Source organism: Diabrotica virgifera, chromosome 4 (assembly GCF_917563875.1).
Source record: "Diabrotica virgifera virgifera chromosome 4, PGI_DIABVI_V3a".
NCBI classification, from domain to species: domain Eukaryota; kingdom Metazoa; phylum Arthropoda; class Insecta; order Coleoptera; family Chrysomelidae; genus Diabrotica; species Diabrotica virgifera.
The window spans coordinates 209501330-209520875 of NC_065446.1; positions in this window are offsets into that span (position 1 = coordinate 209501330).

Here is a 19546-nt window from a genome sequence, read left to right on the forward strand (position 1 = left end):
GACTAGCCGAGGCTTCTTTCCGCAGTGCTAATTACTAATACATTGGTTTAATTATAGGTAATTAAGGTACTTTGTACATACAGCGAAACCCCGATAACTCGGATTAATCGGGACCACGGCCGATCCGGGTTATCGAAAATCCGGGTTAGCCGGAGAATATAGTAAAAATTAATAAAATACGGTATACTTACAGATAAACTCCGTTATAATTGAAATACGACTGTATTACACACAATACAGTCACAATAGGAATGATGTTATGTTATTTAAGAACAGTGGAGACTAAGACCATTTTTAAAAAAATAATTTTTGAAGTTATACTTCTTTAGGCGCGATTGAGACTAAAATTTTATAATACTGCGCGCATGCGCACACAGAGAGTATGGCGTTTAGTTGCTAAATCTTTCAAGTTATGTATAAATATATCAGTGCAAGAAAGGTGTGAAAAGAATATATTAGTGTTTTTAGTAAATATATTTATTAAAAAATTTTGTCTTTAGATTTGTCTTCCTCATGAGTAAGATGTGTATTATTAAAACATTTTATTGTTTATTTATTATATTTCACCTTGTGTGTTTGTTACCGTGAATTGTCAGTAGGTACGTCCGAACCGATACAGACACAGTCCTCGTAGCCTATTTGGTATAGCATTCGGCTAGAGATCGAGAGGTATTGAGTTCGAATCCGGAGCAATCCTATACTTTTTTTTATTTTTTTGTAAGTGGTAAGCACAAAATTAGTTTCATGTTTAAAAAAAATTAAAACAAACTGTTTAAAGTATATTTATTTTTAAGAAATCATATAATAGAAGTATAACTTCTTACGTGCGTACAAAGTACACACACATTCTTTTTTTAAATAATCTTTTAGTCTTTTTTAAAAAATGCTAAAAAGACAGTTTGAAATAAATAAAGGAATAACAGGTGCTTGTTGTTTCCGATAATCCGAGACGTCACTCTGCCGCCGTGTGTCATGAGTCATTTTTACTATCGTATATATAGTTCAAATTACACAAATACCCATTATCTGTCAAATATTATATTACATACATTTTTATTGTTGAAATGTTTGTCTGATGAAAATCGGTCCGGGTTAGCCGGCCTTCCGGGTTATCGGGGGCCGACTTATCGGGGTTCCACTGTACTTATCTATCGAAAAATACAGAGTCGGATTTCTGAACTCGACCACCCTCGACTGATCGACCACCCTCGATTTGACGGTAAATTTTGTTCTTATTATTTTTCTAATTCGAATTTTTATCGAAGTATAAGCTTATTAGGTAATAAAATTAATTCGCTTGTTGCCTATATCCCTCTTAATTCCTCCGTAACTGTACTGTCGATAGTTTGCCAACAATACTTGAAATATTAGCTGCAAATTCGTAATTATTTCTTATACTCCGCGCCGGTGCATTCTGCAACTAATCAGAATCCAAAAAGAACACACAAACAACCGTTTCAATAAGTTAACCACGAAAACAAGCGCTCCTCATCACCATGGATATAAACAAGTGCAACAGCATCGTAGTTGGCCGTGCGATAGAGAACAGTTGAATGTTGGCGGCTCCGCCTCGCACTGCCAACAGGTCAATATCTAACTAGGTCAATCCTCGTACCCAACGAAAAATCTGTCTGGAGGTAGGCAACCCCGCCCGCCAAAAGGTCATTGGGTAATATGCACCCAATCGTGCAAATTATCATAATCCTGTGATTTTCTAGTGAAAGTCTGCGAAACTAGAAATCTGTGGAAATAGTCGTAGATCATGTGAAGCCTTGACCTAGGTTAATATTTATCTCCTGTTGTAGTCAAGTAACTACTAAATACACACTGTTAAGATTGATAAGAATAACATTAATAAGAATAAAATTTATTACGCATCATGTGCGATTTTTTGTGTTTAAAATTTAGGAGTTGTTATTACAGTGAGGAGAAATAAGTTTCAATTATATTGCGATGAAAAAAATTGTTGTTGTTTTTATTTACTACCTACTCATTAAAACTTTAATTAGGTTCTACTTTAAAAACAATAATTTGCATATATAGAAGTCCAAGTCTCCGTGTTTTGAATGTGTCTTTGAATTCCAGTTTTAATTACATACCGGGTGGTGATTCGTAAAACGGGCCATAGGAAACTCAATGTAAAATTCTAAACTGTTGAATTCCTGCTTCCCTAATTATTTTACATCAAAAATCATGAGAGAATATTTGTAGAGAATTGAAATCTGTATTATAATCAAAAGCTAAAATTGTTCTACGATTTAAATGCATTCCAAAATTTTGAAAAATATGATACATTTGCCACAGTAGGTATGTGTGTAAAAGTTAGGCCACACGTTACTATTTAACTGACAGTGCTCACACCATTGACTGAATAAAAAATCTTTAGTACTAATACTTTCTCCGGCGCAACTGAGCGTAGCTTATCAACCGTATTGTTTTTAAACAATAAATGATAAAATAAAAATATTGCCAGTTCAAAAATGTGAAAATAATAACTTCATTCTGACACATTATTGCACTGTGTGTGGCCTAATTTTGAGCTGAAAAACTGAAAAATCTATCACATTTTTACAAAATTTTGGAACATGTTTAATTCGTTGAACAATTTTAACATTTCATTTCAATACAGATTTCAATCCTCTACAAATAGTTTCTAATGTCTTTTGATGTAAAATAATTAGGGAAGCAGGAATTCAACAGTTTAGAATTTTACATTGAGTTTCCTATGGCCCGTTTTCCAATTCACCACCCGGTATAAACTCACCGGCACAAAATTCCTTCATCCAAAATTTTTGATTAAGTTTGACAATCTCTAACTTTATTATTTGTAGTCCAATTTTCAAGATTCTTACATCAGTTTGTAGGTACATGTATAAATACTGGTGTCGCGTGTTATTATTCCTGTAACAAAAATTGTTTGCTTTGATGTCATTATACGGGGGTGAATGGAAGTGTTGTTTTTTCTACTAATTTTAAAAAATTATGTGGAAAAATTGGAGGGCTGATTTTGTTTCATACTCCTTTTGTATTCTATTAGAGGTATCACCAAGGTTTTGTTTTTTGATTTATACGAATATCTCTTTTCTTGTAAGAGCTGTAAATAAAAACACTTCTTTGAAGGTTTATTTAATTAAAAATCTCAAACGCACTAAAATTAAAAAAAAAAAAACAAAACAAAATTAACAACAAAACAAAACAATTCAATAGCGGCTATGTCCACCTCTTGCAGCAACGACTGCTCGCAATATGTTCAGCATCGAATAAAGATGTGTTATCCTTGCATGGGGAATAGCTCGATATTCTTCTACCAGGGCCATAACTGTAATAAATTTTCTGGAGGCCCAGGATGACGACGAAATTTTTAATTCATCCCATAAATGCTCAATAGGATTGAGATATGGGCTGCATGCGGGCCTTTCTAATCTTATCAGTCTAACCTCGATTTTATGAGTCAATCAGTGTTTTTATTTACAAAAAATGGTACAGCTCTTACAAGAAAAGAGATATTCGGATAATTCAAAAAACAAAATTTTAGTAATATCTCTGGGATAATACGACAGGACTATGAAACAAAATCAGCTGTTCCATTTTTCCACAGAATTTTTTAAAGTTAGGAGAGAATACAACGCTTCCATTCATCCCAGTACAAACTGGTGCAATAATCTTGAAAATTGGTGCACAAATAATAATAAAGTTATAAATTATCTAACTTAATCAAAAATTTTGGGTGGCGCAATTTTGTGCCGGTGAGTGTATTATACTATTATATTAACTTTAAAATATTATCTCGCTAAGTATGTACCGGGTGTCCCAATAAGAATGCTCTCGGCCGTATCTCAGGAACCGTTTATAGTACAGCTTTCAGAAAAAAATATTTATAACAAATGTTGCCTCGGGAAAAGCCTGGAAATTATTTTCTTAATTGTAGGTTCACCGCTAAAGGGCGTAATTGAATATCAAAAATTAAAAAATCAAAATTTTACAAAATTGGCCAAATGAAAGGGCACTGGAAATCCGATCATCGTATTCTTCATAAAATTTTGCGCATATTTGATTTCACAAGTTTAAGTCTACCTTTACAAATAAGAGGTGGGGGTGAGTGGGAACCCTGTTTTGAAAAAATGGCTGTAAGTTCGGTTCTGCTAAATCGAATTTTGCAAACTTGGTCTTGTTGAAAACAGCTCTTTTTCGTTAATGTAACAGTTATAATCTCGAAACAGCCTCTTACGTAATGTGCCAGCTAGGAGGCGTTATTTAATTATTTTCAGAAATCTAGTTTTCTTTGGAAAATATTAAATACAAGTATGCATTTTTAATCCTTTATTACAAAATTAGATCAAATTAGCAACAGAATAGTAAAAAGCGCATGTCGATACATTTTTTCTGTCTCGAGATATTGTTACGCGATTGACTCTACTATTTTATTTATTTATATCTTTAGGCACTAAGTTTAATTTAAATAAAGGAAGACTTACTTATATTATTTTATTTACATCACTTATTTATTTTAATAATTACAAATAACACCAACTAACACATCTAATTTATTTACAACTCAAATTTATGATTTAATTAACTAAACATAATAACTTCGACAACTAATATATACATTTCATTAAATCCGATTCGAATACAATATATCACGCGTCGCGGCTCGTTCATTGACTGACTGCCCTGTGCTCGAATTCCTGTTCTTAAATACTCTGACAGCGGTCGCCTCGAATCGCCGTGGAAGGTCTGGCCTTTACTCGTAACCCCGGGAAGCATCGAGAATAATTAGGCCGGGTTGTGAGGCGTCACAATATCTTAAGAAACGTGTAAATTTTAAACGTAACCGTTACTGTTACTGTCACCGGTAAACAAAGTTGAGCAAAGGTAGTGTGCTGTGGAAAAAACAAAGAAACATTTTCCAGATCTCAACGTATATAATTAATTAAAACAACAATAAGACAAACAATACTATAAAATATAACAAGGAAATAAAAACAACTACTTAGTGACGACTTAAATGTTCAAATTATTGCCCATCATTTTTTATTCAAGCGTTTACTCTCTCAAGAGTAGATTGAACAGCAGTCTTAATTTGTGCTCTCGAAATGTTTTGAATGGGGTTTCGTATTCTCTGGATCATTTTTTCTCGAGTAAGCCTAGCTGCAAAAACAAGGTCTTTATCCGTCCCTATACCTAAATAAAAATGAAATACCAAACCGTCCCCACACCAAACAGTTAAATCTGGTGATATTCAGATAATTGGACCCTTGCTTTTCGATAATACTACTATTGGTGAACGCTATCTAATTTTTTTAAGGAATGAATTGCATCTTCTTTTGGAAGATATACCGCTAGCAGTTCGTAGGTCCATGTTCTTTCGGCACGATGGTTGCCCGCGCATTTTTCCAGAGTAGTAAGAGATTTTTTAGATGAGTCTTTCGCTGATAGATGGATAGGACGTGGAAGCCTATTTTTTGGCTCGCCAGATCACCAGGTTTAACTGTTTTAGACTTTTATTTATGGGGGCAGATTAAAGACCTTGTTTTTGCCGCTAGGCCCACTACTCGATAAAACATTATCCAGAGAGTAGGAAACGCCATGCAAAACATCACGAGAGCAGCAATTAAGACTGCTGTTCAATAGACTCTTAACCCTTAAACGCCCAAGGGTGGGTAAAAAATGTCCACCTAATGCGTATTCCCTTGTAACTTATTTATTACGTGTTTAAAAATTTTTCAAAAATTATTTATTGTTACAAATACAGCCCTTAATCTGATGTTAATTTGGTTTTACCGATATTTTTGAAAATACAAGTAATATCTTGAGTTAAATATGGGTGGGCATAAAAAGTACACCTTTGGTAAAACTTGTTACTAAAGGTTTCTCTATAATTTCTCGTTGGTAGGAACATAATCCATATAATTATCGACGTATAATTACATTATCGACATAATTATCCGCCAATGAGGAGGCTGAAAGGAAGAATGTGGAGAAAATCGACAAATCTGAATTAATGGCAGTTACTGGTATGTTAATTTTGATTTACATTGTAATTTTGTTTTAAGGTTTGTAAATTGTTTATATTAATATTTTAGAAGATGCTGTGTTTCTTGAGCATCAGATTCTTAAGTTTAATTCATTTCCAACAACTCTCAATAAATATATTAGCTATTTTCAAGGTGGACATTTTTTACCCACCCTTGTGCGTACATGGGACCTAAAAAAGGTTGGGCGTTTAAGGGTTAAAGAGTAAATACTTGCATCGAAAATTATGGGCCATAATTTGAACATTTAAATGGTCACTAAGTAGTTGTTTCTATTTCTTTGTTATATTTTATAGTGTTGTTTGTCCTATTGTTGTTTTAATTAATACACGTTGACATCTAAAAAATGTTTCTTTATTTTTTCCACAGCACACTATCTTTCCTTAACTTCGTTTACCGGTGACAGTAACAGTTTTGTTTAAAATTTACACGTTTATTAAGATATCTCGAGATAAAAAAAGGTATCAACATGCGTTTTTCGCTAGTCTGTTGCTAATTTGATCTAATTAAATATTTTCTATGGGAAATAAGCCACAATTTTACTAAAAAATGAATTTATTAACGTTTCGAAGCCCAAATCGGGTTTCGTTGTCAAAATACAAAATACTATTAAAATAATCAAAAATGTTGTTGCTAAGTAAAAAAATCTTCTAATAATTTATTTAATCTGACTCATTTATATTGGCAATTCAGACGTATATTATACATTATAAAGTAGAAGACTTTAAAATGATATCGCCAATATTTATGAGTTGCGTTCCTGGGACGACTTTAATAAAAGATAGTTCATTCGATTACATGAAATCAATCCCAACACAAGAATACGTCGTAAAAAATCATAGCATGTGATCTGTCTTTAAAAAGACAACCAAATGCAACGATGACAGTAAAATTCTCGCGTTAGAGATTCCATAGTAAATCACGAGGGAAAACCAGGAAAAAACCTCATGATACTATCCCGACATCGTAAGTATTTGGTCATACATTTAATTTATCTTTAAAAATGACCAAATACTTACGATGTCGGGATAGTACCACGAGGTTTTTTCCTGGTTTTCCCTCGTGATTTACTATGGAATCTCTAACGCGAGAATTTTACTGTCATCGTTGCATTTGGTTGTCTTTTTAAAGACAGATCACATGCTATGATTTTTTACGACGGATATTCTTAAGTTGGGATTGATTTCATGTAATCGAATGAACTATCTTTTATTAAAGTCGTCCCAGGAACGCAACTCATAAATATTGGCTATATCATTTTAAAGTCTTCTACTTTAAAATATATAATATACCTCTGAATTGCCAATATAAATGAGTCAGATTAAATAAATTATTAGAAGATTTTTTTTACTTAGCAACAACAGTTTTGTTTATTTTAATAGTATTTTGTAGTTTGACAACGAAACCCGATTTGGGCTTCGAAAAGTTAATAAATTAATTTTTTAGTAATATTGTGGCTTATTTCCTATAGAAAATACTTAATTATAAAAATGCCACAAGGAAATAGCTTCAGAACAACATTAATTTGATCTAATTTTGTAATACAGGATTAAAAATGTATACTTGTATTTAATATTTTCCAAAGAAAACTAGATTTCTAAAATAATTAAATAACGCCTCCTAGCTGGTACACTAGTCAATAGGCTTTTTCGAAAATTATAACTCTTACATTAACGAAAAAGAACTGTTTTCAACAAGACTAAGTTTGCAAAATTCGATTTAGCAGAACCGGACTTACAGCCATTTTTTCATAACAAGGTTCCCACTCACCCCCACCTCTTATTTGCAAAGGTAGACTTAAACTTGTGCAATCAAATATGCGCAGATTTTTATGAAGAATACGATAATCTGATTTCCAGTGCCCTTTCATTAGGCAAATTTTGTAAAATTTTGATTTTTAAATTTTTGATATTCAGTTACGCCCTCTAGCGGTGAACCTACAATTATGAAAATAATTTCCAGGCTTTTCCCGATGCAACTTTTGTTATAACTATTTTTTCTGAAAGCTGTATTATAAACGGTTCCTGAGATATGGCCAAGTGTCATTCTTATTGGGACACCCGTTAGATAATATTATAACAAGTTTTTATAACGTCATTCCCTGCATCAATCCTTATATCCGGTCTCCTTGCGATCTCTAGTTTACATTTTTATGCACATTTTTGTGACTGCTGAATCCGAAAATTAGGCAATAAAAAATATAATATCGATAGCATAAGAGACGAATCTACACAATCTTTCAACAAAATAGGTAATACGACTGGCTGCAAAGCTAGGAACTGTAGATAAAGTAGAAACAGCAGAAGAGAAGTACTGGTTAGTAAAAGAATGCATAAACCAAGCAGCAAGGGTGGTTTGGTGATATTTGGACAAAACTAACAGTCCCGAATGGATCACATAATTATGGCATAAAAGAAACAGAAAATCAAAAGAAAAAGGCATGTCATTATCATTTAGTCCATTAAAATGTTACATTTTTTAAGCCTTACCTTGCATTTGTTAGATTAGTCAATTTTATTTCTTTAATGTGTAGGGGGATCATTAGAAGCTTAAGTTCAAGTTTTTGGAGTCGTCACCCTTGTGCCCCGGTCGCCATCTTGGAAATGTATCTCCTAAGCTATCAACCATACAGAAAATTTAATCACACATAAAATGTAGCAAATTAAGTTTTGTACAATTTTATATTTATTACTTTTTATCGTGACGTGACCAACAAAAAAGTTATAAACAAAAATATGATAGAATTTTGTAAGAAGTTTCCTTTTGGAGGTTATAACTTTTTTTCCGTTCATTTCACAATAAAATAACATCATAGCGATTTTGTAGAGGATTTTTCAATGAACAATTTCCACTATAAAGTTGTTTAATTCTATTTATTTATATAGGTTTTACAGCGCTCCAAACTTGACCAAATGCTCGAATGCTCATAGGGATACAATAAAAACAAAACGTTAGTCTTACTTTTCTATCTATATATATATATTTTTTATTCATACAATTTATTATGATTTAAACATTTCTATGCTATTATTAATCTGTTTTTGACCTTTATCCCCACTATAAAACTTATAACCCTAAGCATATATAGAAAAGGCCCAAGAAGAATGACGCAACCGCAAAATGGAAAATTCTTAAAAAGAGCAAAACACGATTTTTGATATCAAAATCATAAATTATGATCAAAATTAGCCATTCACCACACCGTGATCAGGATCTCGAGATATAAGCGTTTTTTGGGGTGTGCCGCTTGTTTATGAAGTATCATAACTTTTTTCGTATTGTATATTTTGACTTAATATTTTCCAAAAAACTTCTTCATGAATTATATTTTATTGCTGTGCTGGTTAAAATTATATACTAAAAAGTTTGTCACTCAACTTTTTTAAGTAAACATGAAACTAACGAAATGTGATGTCAAAATGTTTAAAAATTATTAACCCCTTTTTTAATGTGTCTAAACATTTTGGACAAATTTCGTTGTTATGTACATACTTTAAAGATAACACAGTAAAATTTTCAAAGGGAAATATTTACAGCGACCGAAGATACAGCGAGGTAAATTTGAAAAATCATCAAAATTGATTTTTGGCATTTTTTTATAAACTTTGATTTTTGAACATGTTCCACCAACTTAAGATAGAAATAAACTTTATATTCGGATTCAGCGACCTCGAAAACATAAAAATCGACCAAAATTGGTCATTTACCTTAAATTTGATTTTTGTGATCGGCATAACTCTTGCACCCGCTCGCTTAAAGTATAGATAGAAAAGTATTGTTTTTATTGTATTTCTATTAGATTTCGAGAATCTGGTCAAGTTTGGAGCGGTGTAAAACCTAGTTAATAAATAAACTTAAACAACTTTATTGTGAAAATTCTTCATTGAAAAATCCTCTACAAAATCGCTATGATGTTATTTTATTGTGAAATGAACGGAAAAAAAGTTATAACCTCCAAAAGGAAACTTCTTACAAAATTCTATCATATTTTTGTTTATAACTTTTTTTTTGGTCACTTGACAATAAAATAGTCTAAGAGCTGGGAGCGGATTTTGTGCGTGATAAGTAATATGGAAAAACTATACGGGGATATGTTGAATTAGTTGTGTACATGACTTTCACCAACGGCCGGAAACCAGAGTTGGGGCCGAGGGTAGTTATAAGGGGTCAAAGTCGCGGATTTTATTATTTTTTTTATGACGCTCATGATCGAGATAGTGCACCAAAATTTGGCAATAAGTAGGTCATGACGTACCTAAGCAAAATCTCTAGTGGCTCAACGCTGCGGGGCCGACAAAGGGGTGGGGGTAGGGGTGTATATAAAAAATATAACGGGTTTTTTGCGACGTTCGTGATTGAGATAGTTCACCAAAATTTGGGTATAAGTAGACCATGACATAGATAATTAAAATCCCCAGAGCCGGAAACCAGAGTGGGGAAGAAAGGTAAGTTATGAGGGGTCAAAGTTTCGTTTTTTATTATTTTTTTTTGTGACGCTCATGATCGAGATAGCGCGCCAAAATTTGGGAATAAGTAGGTCATGACGTAACTAAGTAAAATCTCCAGGAGTGGAACGCTGCATGGTCGACAAAGGGGTGGGGCAGGGGTGAATATAAAAAAATGTAAGGGGTTTTTTGCGACGTTCGTGATTGAGATAGTGCACCAAAATTTGGAAATGAGTAGACCATGACATAACTAAGTAATATCCCCAGAGACGGAAACCAGAGTAGCGGACGAGGGTAGTTATAAGGGGTAAAATTCGCGGTTTTTATTATTTTTTTTGTGGCGCTCATAATGGAGATAGTGCACCAAAATTTGGGAGTAAGTAGGTTATGACGTAACTAAGTAAAATCTTCAGGGGCGGAACGCTGCTTGGGATACAAAGGGGTGGTAGGCAGGGGTGACTATAAAAATATATGAAGGTTTTTTTGCCGTTCGTGATCGAGATAGTGCACCAAAGTTTGGGAATAAGTAGATCATGACATTACTAAGTAAAATATCCAGGGGCGGAACCCTACGTGGGGGACAAATGTTGTGCCGGGTCACAAAAAATATAACACACACTGTGACTTTGACCCCTTAAAACTACCCTCATCCCCAACTCTGGTTTCCTGCTCTGGGGATTTTACTTAGCTAAGTCATGGTTTACTTATTCTCAAATTTTGGTGCACTATCTCAATCTAGCACGTCGCAAAAAACCCCTTATATTTTTTATATTCACACCTACCCCCACCCCTTTATCGGCCACGCAGCGTTCCACCCCTGGAGATTGTAGTTAGTTACCTCATGACCTACTTATTCCCAAATTTTGGTGCAATATCTCGATAATGAGCGTCACAAAAAAAATAATAAAAACGGCGAATTTGACCCCTTATAACTACCCTCATGCCCAATACTGGTTTCCGGCTCTGAGGATTTTACTTAGTTATGTCATGGTCTACTTATTCCCAAATTTTGGTGCACTCTGTCAATCACGAACGTCGCAAAAAACCCCTTATATGTTTTGTATTTGTGCCTGCCCCACCCCTTTGTCGGCCACGCAGAGTGCCACCCCTGGAGATTTTACTTAGTTACGTCATGACCTACTTATTCCCAAATTTTGGTGCACACTCTCGATCATGAGCGTCACAAAAAAAAATAATAAAAACGGCGACTTTGACCCCTTATAACTACCCTCATCCCCAACTCTGGTTTCCGGCTCTGGGGATTTTACTTAGTAATATCATGACCTACTTATTCCCAAATTTTGGTTTACTATCTCAATCACGAACGTCGCAAAAAACCCTTTATATTTTTTATATTCACCCCTACCCCCACCCCTTTGTCGGCCACGCAGCATTCCGCCCCTAGAGATTTTACTTAGTTACGTCATGGCCTACTTATTCCCAAATTTTGTTGCACTATCTCGATCATAAGCGTCATAAAAAAAATAATAAAATCCGCAACTTTGACCCCTTATAACTACCCTCGGCCCCACCTCTGGTTTCCGGCCGTTGGTGAAAGTCATGTACACAACTAATTCAACATATCCCCGTATAGTTTTTACATATTACTTATCACGCACAAAATCCGCTTCTATCTCTCCTTTAAAAAGTAATAGATATAAAATTGTAGAAAATTGAATTTGCTACATTTTATGTTTTATTAAATTTTCTGTAGGATTGCTAGTTTACGAGATACAGTGCGAGATCCCTTTGCACCCCTTTTTCCAAGATGGCGACCGGTGGACAAGGGTGGCGACCCCAAAAACTTGAACTTAAGCTTCTACTGAACCCCCTACACATTAAAAAAAATAAAATTGACTCCTCTAAGAAATGCAACCCTAAATGTCACATTTCAATGGAGTAATTCTAGTTTTACAATCCTGTGTGGGTCCTAGCCTCCTGAAGAATATTTCGGCAGTCGTCCACTAAGCACTTATTCCCATATTTCTCATGCCTTCATCGATGTTATCAACGAACGTTGTTCGGGGTCTTCCCTTTCTTCTCTGGCCAATGGGTCTATTAAGGAGCGTTTTTCTAGGTGGATCATTTTGTTCCATTCGCATTGCGTGTCCTACCCACCTCAGAGACCGTCTATCTTAAAGTATTTTACTGTATCTGGTTCCTGGTATATTCTACATAGTTCGAAGTGTATCCATTTCTAGATACTCCATTGTTATTCATGGCTCCTTATAAGGAGTTCTTAGTACTGAGTACTCTATCTGTGGCGTATCTATAAATACGCCTTAGAACTTGTGTTTCAAAACCTCTTAACATGTTTTCATTACTTATTTTGTTAGAGTCCAGATCAAACTATATCATCTTCATCATCAGTCAGCCCTCATTTTTCCATTGTTGAACATAGGTCTCCAGATGTTTCCATCTTCGATCTTCTCCTGTTCTACGCCGCTGCTATCCAATTCGTCACAATTGTACATTTTTGACTCTCCTACAGTGTTTTCTGTTCTCCCAACACTCTTGATATCTTCAGGATAGGCAAGGATTTGCACTAAAAAAAGCCATAGGAACTTATACAACTTGTATAAAGAAATGACTCTTATACAGGGTGATTGATTAGTGGGGTAAAGCTCAATAGATCCGCTATAGTAATAGATAGCAATAAAAGTTAATAACAAAAATTTTAACCACCTTTGAGCTTCACATTACAAAATTATTTAGAATGTTACGGGGTGTTCTATAACACAGTGGCAGACCAAACTTATGTTTTTTTTTAAATAGAACACCCTATATTTTATTTTAAATTCGAAATCCTGTTAACTTCTCCATAACAAAAGTATAAAGCTTTGTTATGTTATACAGGGTATTTACAAAGTTATAACCAATTTTATATAAAAATCAAAACAAGTTCAACTCCATGTATAAAAAAAATAAACAAAACAGCAATGGTTTATTAATGCCATATTTTTTTTCGTATTGTCAAAATTTTCAAGAATGATTAATATGGCTCATTTTCTTTATATCAAATACAGGGTGACTCAAAACGCAAGTACATTATTTTCTCAGTAATTTTAAATGGAACACCCTGTATTTTATGTCACTATTGAAAAGTACCGTTACCGTACTTTAATTTTTAGATAACATTCCCTCTGAATAAATTTATTAGTTTTCGAGATATTTTCATTTTTAAATGGATCAGTAGTGTGGCCACCCAAATCAACAGAATTTAATAAACTGGACCTATTTTTTGGGGTTACGGTAATAATGAAGTTTGTAAAATACCTTTAACAACAAGGGATCAGATGAAAAATAGAATACAAAGTGTATTTCAATGTGTTAAATTATAGTCCAGAAAGCCACTGCGCATCCGCTAGGAAAAATATTCTAATTCGGATTTTTTGCACAATCTTACTCAAAAAGGACCCCTTTTAACAAATTTGCATGTTGCCAGGAACAAAAGGTGGTCAAAAATTTTTAAAACATTTTTTTTTGTTTTTTTCCTAAAATTATTTTTTTTGCATCGAAAAAAGTTTTTTTAGGTTTTTTGGATCATTCCAAACAGAAAAGGTCTTTGGTGACTTTTCTCTAAAAATGATAGTTTTTGAGATATAAGTGATTAAAAATTGAAAAATTGCGAAATCGGGCATTTCTAACCCCCAAAAACTATGTAAAAAACTGAAAATTTGAATGTTGCCAAGGTAGGTAGATATTCTTTAAACATTATTGATGAAATCCCGAAGAGTTTTTTGCAATACAATATTCAAAACTCCTTTGTTTTTTAATTGCTATTCAAGCGTGCGCGACACTATTTTCCACCGACAGTATGGTGCAAATGAAAGGAATAAATTCGTTATTTCGTAAACTGGCGACATTAAGGAAAAATCCCGAAACAGGTCGATGTTTATTTTTAAGTTATAATATTGTGGCATATATGGTATACTAGTGACGTCATCCGTCTGGGCGTGATGACGTAATCGATGATTTTTTTAAATGAGAATAGGGGTCGTGTGGTAGCTCATTTGAAAGGTTCTTCAATTCTCTATTCAGTAATGTAAACATTTACATAATTACTTATACAGGGTGTCCTTCTACTTCTTTTTTTGTCAAATAATTTAATTTAATAAACATTTTTTGGACACCCTGTATAAATAATTATGTAAATGTTTTTATTACTGAATAGAGAATTGAAGAACCTTTCAAATGAACTAGCACATGACCCCTATTCTCATTTAAAAAAATCATCGATTACGTCATCACGTCCAGATGGATGACGTCACTAGTATACCATATATGCCACAATATCATAACTTAGAAATAAAAATCGACCTATTTCGGGATTTTTTCTTAAAGTCGCCGGTTTACGAAATAACGAATTTATTCCTTTCATGTGCACCATAGTGTCGGTGGAAAAAACAAAGGAGTTTTGAATATTGTATTGCAAAAAACTCTTCAGGATTTCATCAATCGATGTTTAAAGAATATTTTCCTACCTTGTCAACATTCAAATTTTCAGTTTTTCACATAGTTTTTGAGGGTTAAAAATGGCCGATTTCGCAATTTTTCAATTTTTAATCGCGTATATGTCAAAAACTATCATTTTTAGAGAAAAGTCACTAAAGACCTTTTCTATTTGGAATGATCCAAAAAACCTAAAAAAAACTTTTTTACATGTAAAAAAATTATTTTAGGATAAAAACAAAAAAAAAAAACGTTTAAAAAATTTTTGACCACCTTTTGGTCCTGGCAACATGCAAATTTGTTAAAAGAAGTCCTTTTTGAGTAAGATTGTGCAAAAAATCCGAATTAGAATATTTTTCCTAGCGGATGCGCAGTGGCTTTCTGGACTATTACAAATGCTTCGTAGAGTAAGTAGCTCATTCAATGATCGTTTTTAGGCGTGCATAAATGTGTTAGGAGGTAATTTTGAACACCTTATGTAATTAAATATTAAAAATATTTTATTAAAAGTTGCTTCTAATTTTTTCAAACATGTTTTTTTTTTGTAAAATGTATTACTGATAAATTATTTTTCGTTCTTTATTTGTTACATTGTTACATTTACATACAAAAGTAGTGTTTAATTGTCTTCACAAAATGTTGTATTTTGTGTTTGTGTGTTTTTTTTTGTAAAATTTATTACTAATTTTCTTTCTTTATTTGTTACATTTACATAAAAAAGTAGTTTTTAATTGTTTCGAAAATGTTGCATATGGTGGTTGTGTTTTGTTTTTGTAAAATGTATTACTAATAAAATATTTTTATTTATCTATTTGCTACATTGTTAGATTGATTACCGGATTGATAATCAGTAATCGTCAATTGTCAATTCAGTCATGGCTTACGGAAAATTTAGATAGACGCCTAAAATAATTTGCTCCGAAAATTGAAAATATCTCGAAAACTAATAAATTTGGACATAGGGAATGTTAAATAAAAATTAAAGTACGGTAATGTTACTTTTCAATAATGATATAAAATACAGGGTGTTTCATTTAACATTACTGAGAAAATAATATACTTGCGTTTTGACTCACCCTGTATTTGATATAAAGAAAATTAGCAATATCAATAATTCTTGAAAATTTTGACAATAAATAAAAAAGGCATTAATTAACCATTGCTGTTTCACCTATTTTTATTTATACAGGGAGTTGAACTTGTTACGATTTTCATACAAAATTGGTTATAACTATGTAAATACCCTGTATAACATAACAAACCTTTATATTTTTGTAATGGAGAAGTTAAGAAGATTTGGAATTTAAAATAAAATACAAGGTGTTCCATTTAAAGAAACAAAAGTTTGGTCTGCCACTGTGTTATCGAACACCCTGTAACATTCTAACTAATTTTGTAATGTGAAGCTCAAAGTTGGCTACAGTTTTTGTTATTAACTTTTATCGCTATCTATTACTATAGCGGATCTATTGAGCTTTACCCCACTAATCAATCACCCTGTAGGTGTCGATCAGAACTGTTTGCGTTATGTGCCTTTCTGTTTTTAAAGTTTTGTTAACTGTTATTTTTTATTGTTAATTTAGTTTTGTTTCGGTTAAAACACATGTTAGATAATAACACCACCTATTTTCTTTGTTTCTAAAGGTATCAAGAACATTCAAAAAGCAAGCAAAACCTTCGCAATACATAAGGCTTCAATATGATTTCGATATGTATCGACAATTTTGTACCCTGTCCTCCCTAACTTGACGTAAGAAAAATTTTCTTCCACATGGTATAAGTTCAAACAAAAAGTATGAGTAAACCTTTGCCCAACTGTGTAAATACCAAATAAAAATCTAAAATAATAAAAAAAGATAGCAGTGTCCTTTAATCTGTTCACGAAAAAATCAACTATGAAAATGACCATAATTTTAGCTATATATATCCCTATTATTATTAGGCTATTGATTATGTTCAAAATAAGAGAGCTAAAAGGAACTACAACGTTAACGGGATTTTATTGCCCCATGTGGTCAATGGGCCTCTAAATTTGAAAAAACCGCGGAATGTTACCATTTAAATGGGTGCGTTTTTGAGAAAGGGGCGAATAAGTCCCTAGGCACAGGATGAATTAGGGTGAGTTCTACGCACTTTTAGTACAAACGCGTCTACTGGAAAATTGTTCCAGGTTAAATTTAATATCAAAATAATACATTTTAAAGTCAAAAATATTTTTTTTACAAAAATATATTCAAAAGAAAAGCAAGAGAAAAACACGAAAGACGGCAATTTTTTTTTGCCCCATAACTTTTTTCCACGGGGATATAGGTATAGGCATTGCTTTAGCGAAAAATAACTTTCATTCATCCTTTTTAAAATGAAGTTTGTTAAAAGTCTCTAGGATTTATAGTTTCCGAAATAGGATTTTTCAAAATTCGCCACTCACAGCATTTTTGGGCCATTTTCCCCATTATTTCGCAAACATTGTTCAGTAACATTTTTCTACGCATATGTAGGTGTATTCAGTGGTACATTTAGTAGAAAGAGAAGTCATTTACCTTTAAAATGGTCTATTGTATAAGAATATACGGCTCTTTTTAAGCAAGTTATGCGTTTTCAAGGTTTTATACTTTTAATGATTTTTGATATTCTTAATGATTATTTTTTAAATTTCTCATTATGACTTTTTTCTTGTACATTTAGGTATATACATTGTGGAAAAAGAAATATTATTTTCTTTACTTTAAAATGGTGTACTGCAAAAATTCTAGGACTATTTTTAAACAAGATATCCGTAGGATATCCAAGGGTATCCGTAATTTGAGAAAAATTATTTATTTATTTTATTTTTTTTCAATTAGAAGAATATAGTTGCATATTATAACATAATTTTTAATTCCAAATAACTTTATTTAACCATACCTCGTACACTATTGATAAATTGTATATCTGATGATTGAATTTTGGGTTTTAGACTATGCAGAGCATTTTATAAAGAATAATTGTTTTTTATAAAGTTAATAATAAAAATTTTTTCCATATGGAACTTAGTGGGTCATATTGCATGTGTATTGTGTATTATGTCACATTTTGAAAAAGCATATGTTGTTTAAAAATAGTCCTATGTAGAATTTTTTACAATACACCATCCTAAAGTAAAGAAAATAAGGTTTCCTTTTTATTATACAAAGTATACAGGGTGAGGCAAATAAAGGGCCTATTAGAAATATCTCGAGAACTAAAGGCAACAGAATTATGAAAATTTGAATTAAGGGGTTTTGAAGAGTCACCTCTTTAATGAAAATATTTTCATCTATTTGCTACTTCCGGTTATACCGGAAGTTGCTTATAACTTCGTTTTTTTAAATGAGACACCCTGTATATTTTTACATTTTTGGATTCTCTTCGATGTCTTCTTTCTTAAAATATGAGGTTTTCTAATTTTGTACAGGGTATTTTAAAAGATAATTACGTTTTTTTATTAATTTCGTAGCAATATTCACACCCTGTAGAATTGTAGTAGTTTGACATCTAAAACTCTACTTACGTTCAAATGATTTTTAATATAGTCTACTATTGTTAAGAATAATTAGTATAGCTAAATTTTTAATTTTAGTATACAGGGTTGGTCGAAACTCGGAAAGAGTATTTTCTGAGTTTTCTTAAATGGAACACCCTATATCTTAGTATTGTAATGAAATTATATTTTATGGTACTTTTTTATTCCTTAAGCATTCTCTATACCTAACTGTTTTAATTTGTGCTTAATTGTTAATCGCACCAACAATGTTAACTACGGAGGTATTTTGATAGCTAAACCATTATTGGTAATTTTAAGGATCAGTCTGGATTAATATGTATTTATTTCTGCAAAATTATTTGTGATTGAATATTTTCACGGCCAACCTAATAAAATTTTACGTATTTTTTGTTGCAATTAATGTTTAGCTTGAATCACCAATAACTCACAAATTAAAGCAGTTAGGTATAGGGAATACTTATAAAATAAAAAAGTACCATAAAATATCATTTCATTACAATACTAAAATACAGGGTGTTCCATTTAAGAAAACTGAGAAAATATTCATTCCGAGTTTCGACCAACCCTGTATACTAAAATTTCAAAATTAGCTATACTAATGATTTTTAACAATAATAGACTACAGTAAAAATCACTTGAACGTAAGCACAGTTTTTAATGTCAAACTCTTACAATTCTACACGGTGTGAATGTTGCTACGAAATTAATAAAAAAACGAAAATATCTCTTAAATTACCCTGTATAATATTACAAAAGCTTATATTTTAAGAAAGAAGATATTGAGAAGAATCCAAAAATGTAAAAATATATAGGGTGTCCTATTTAAAAAAACGAAGTTATAAGCAACTTCCGGTATAACCGGAAGTTGCAAAGAGATGAAAATATTTTCATTTAATAGATCATCCTTCAAAACCCCTTCACTCCAATTTTCATGATTCTGTTGCCTTTAGTTCTCGAGATATTTCTAATAGGCCAGTTATCTGCCTCACCCTATATAGTACCTAAATACACAATAAAAAAAGTTATAATGAGGAATTTAAAAATATTTATATAATATATCAAAAATCATTAAAAGTATAAAATTTTGAACA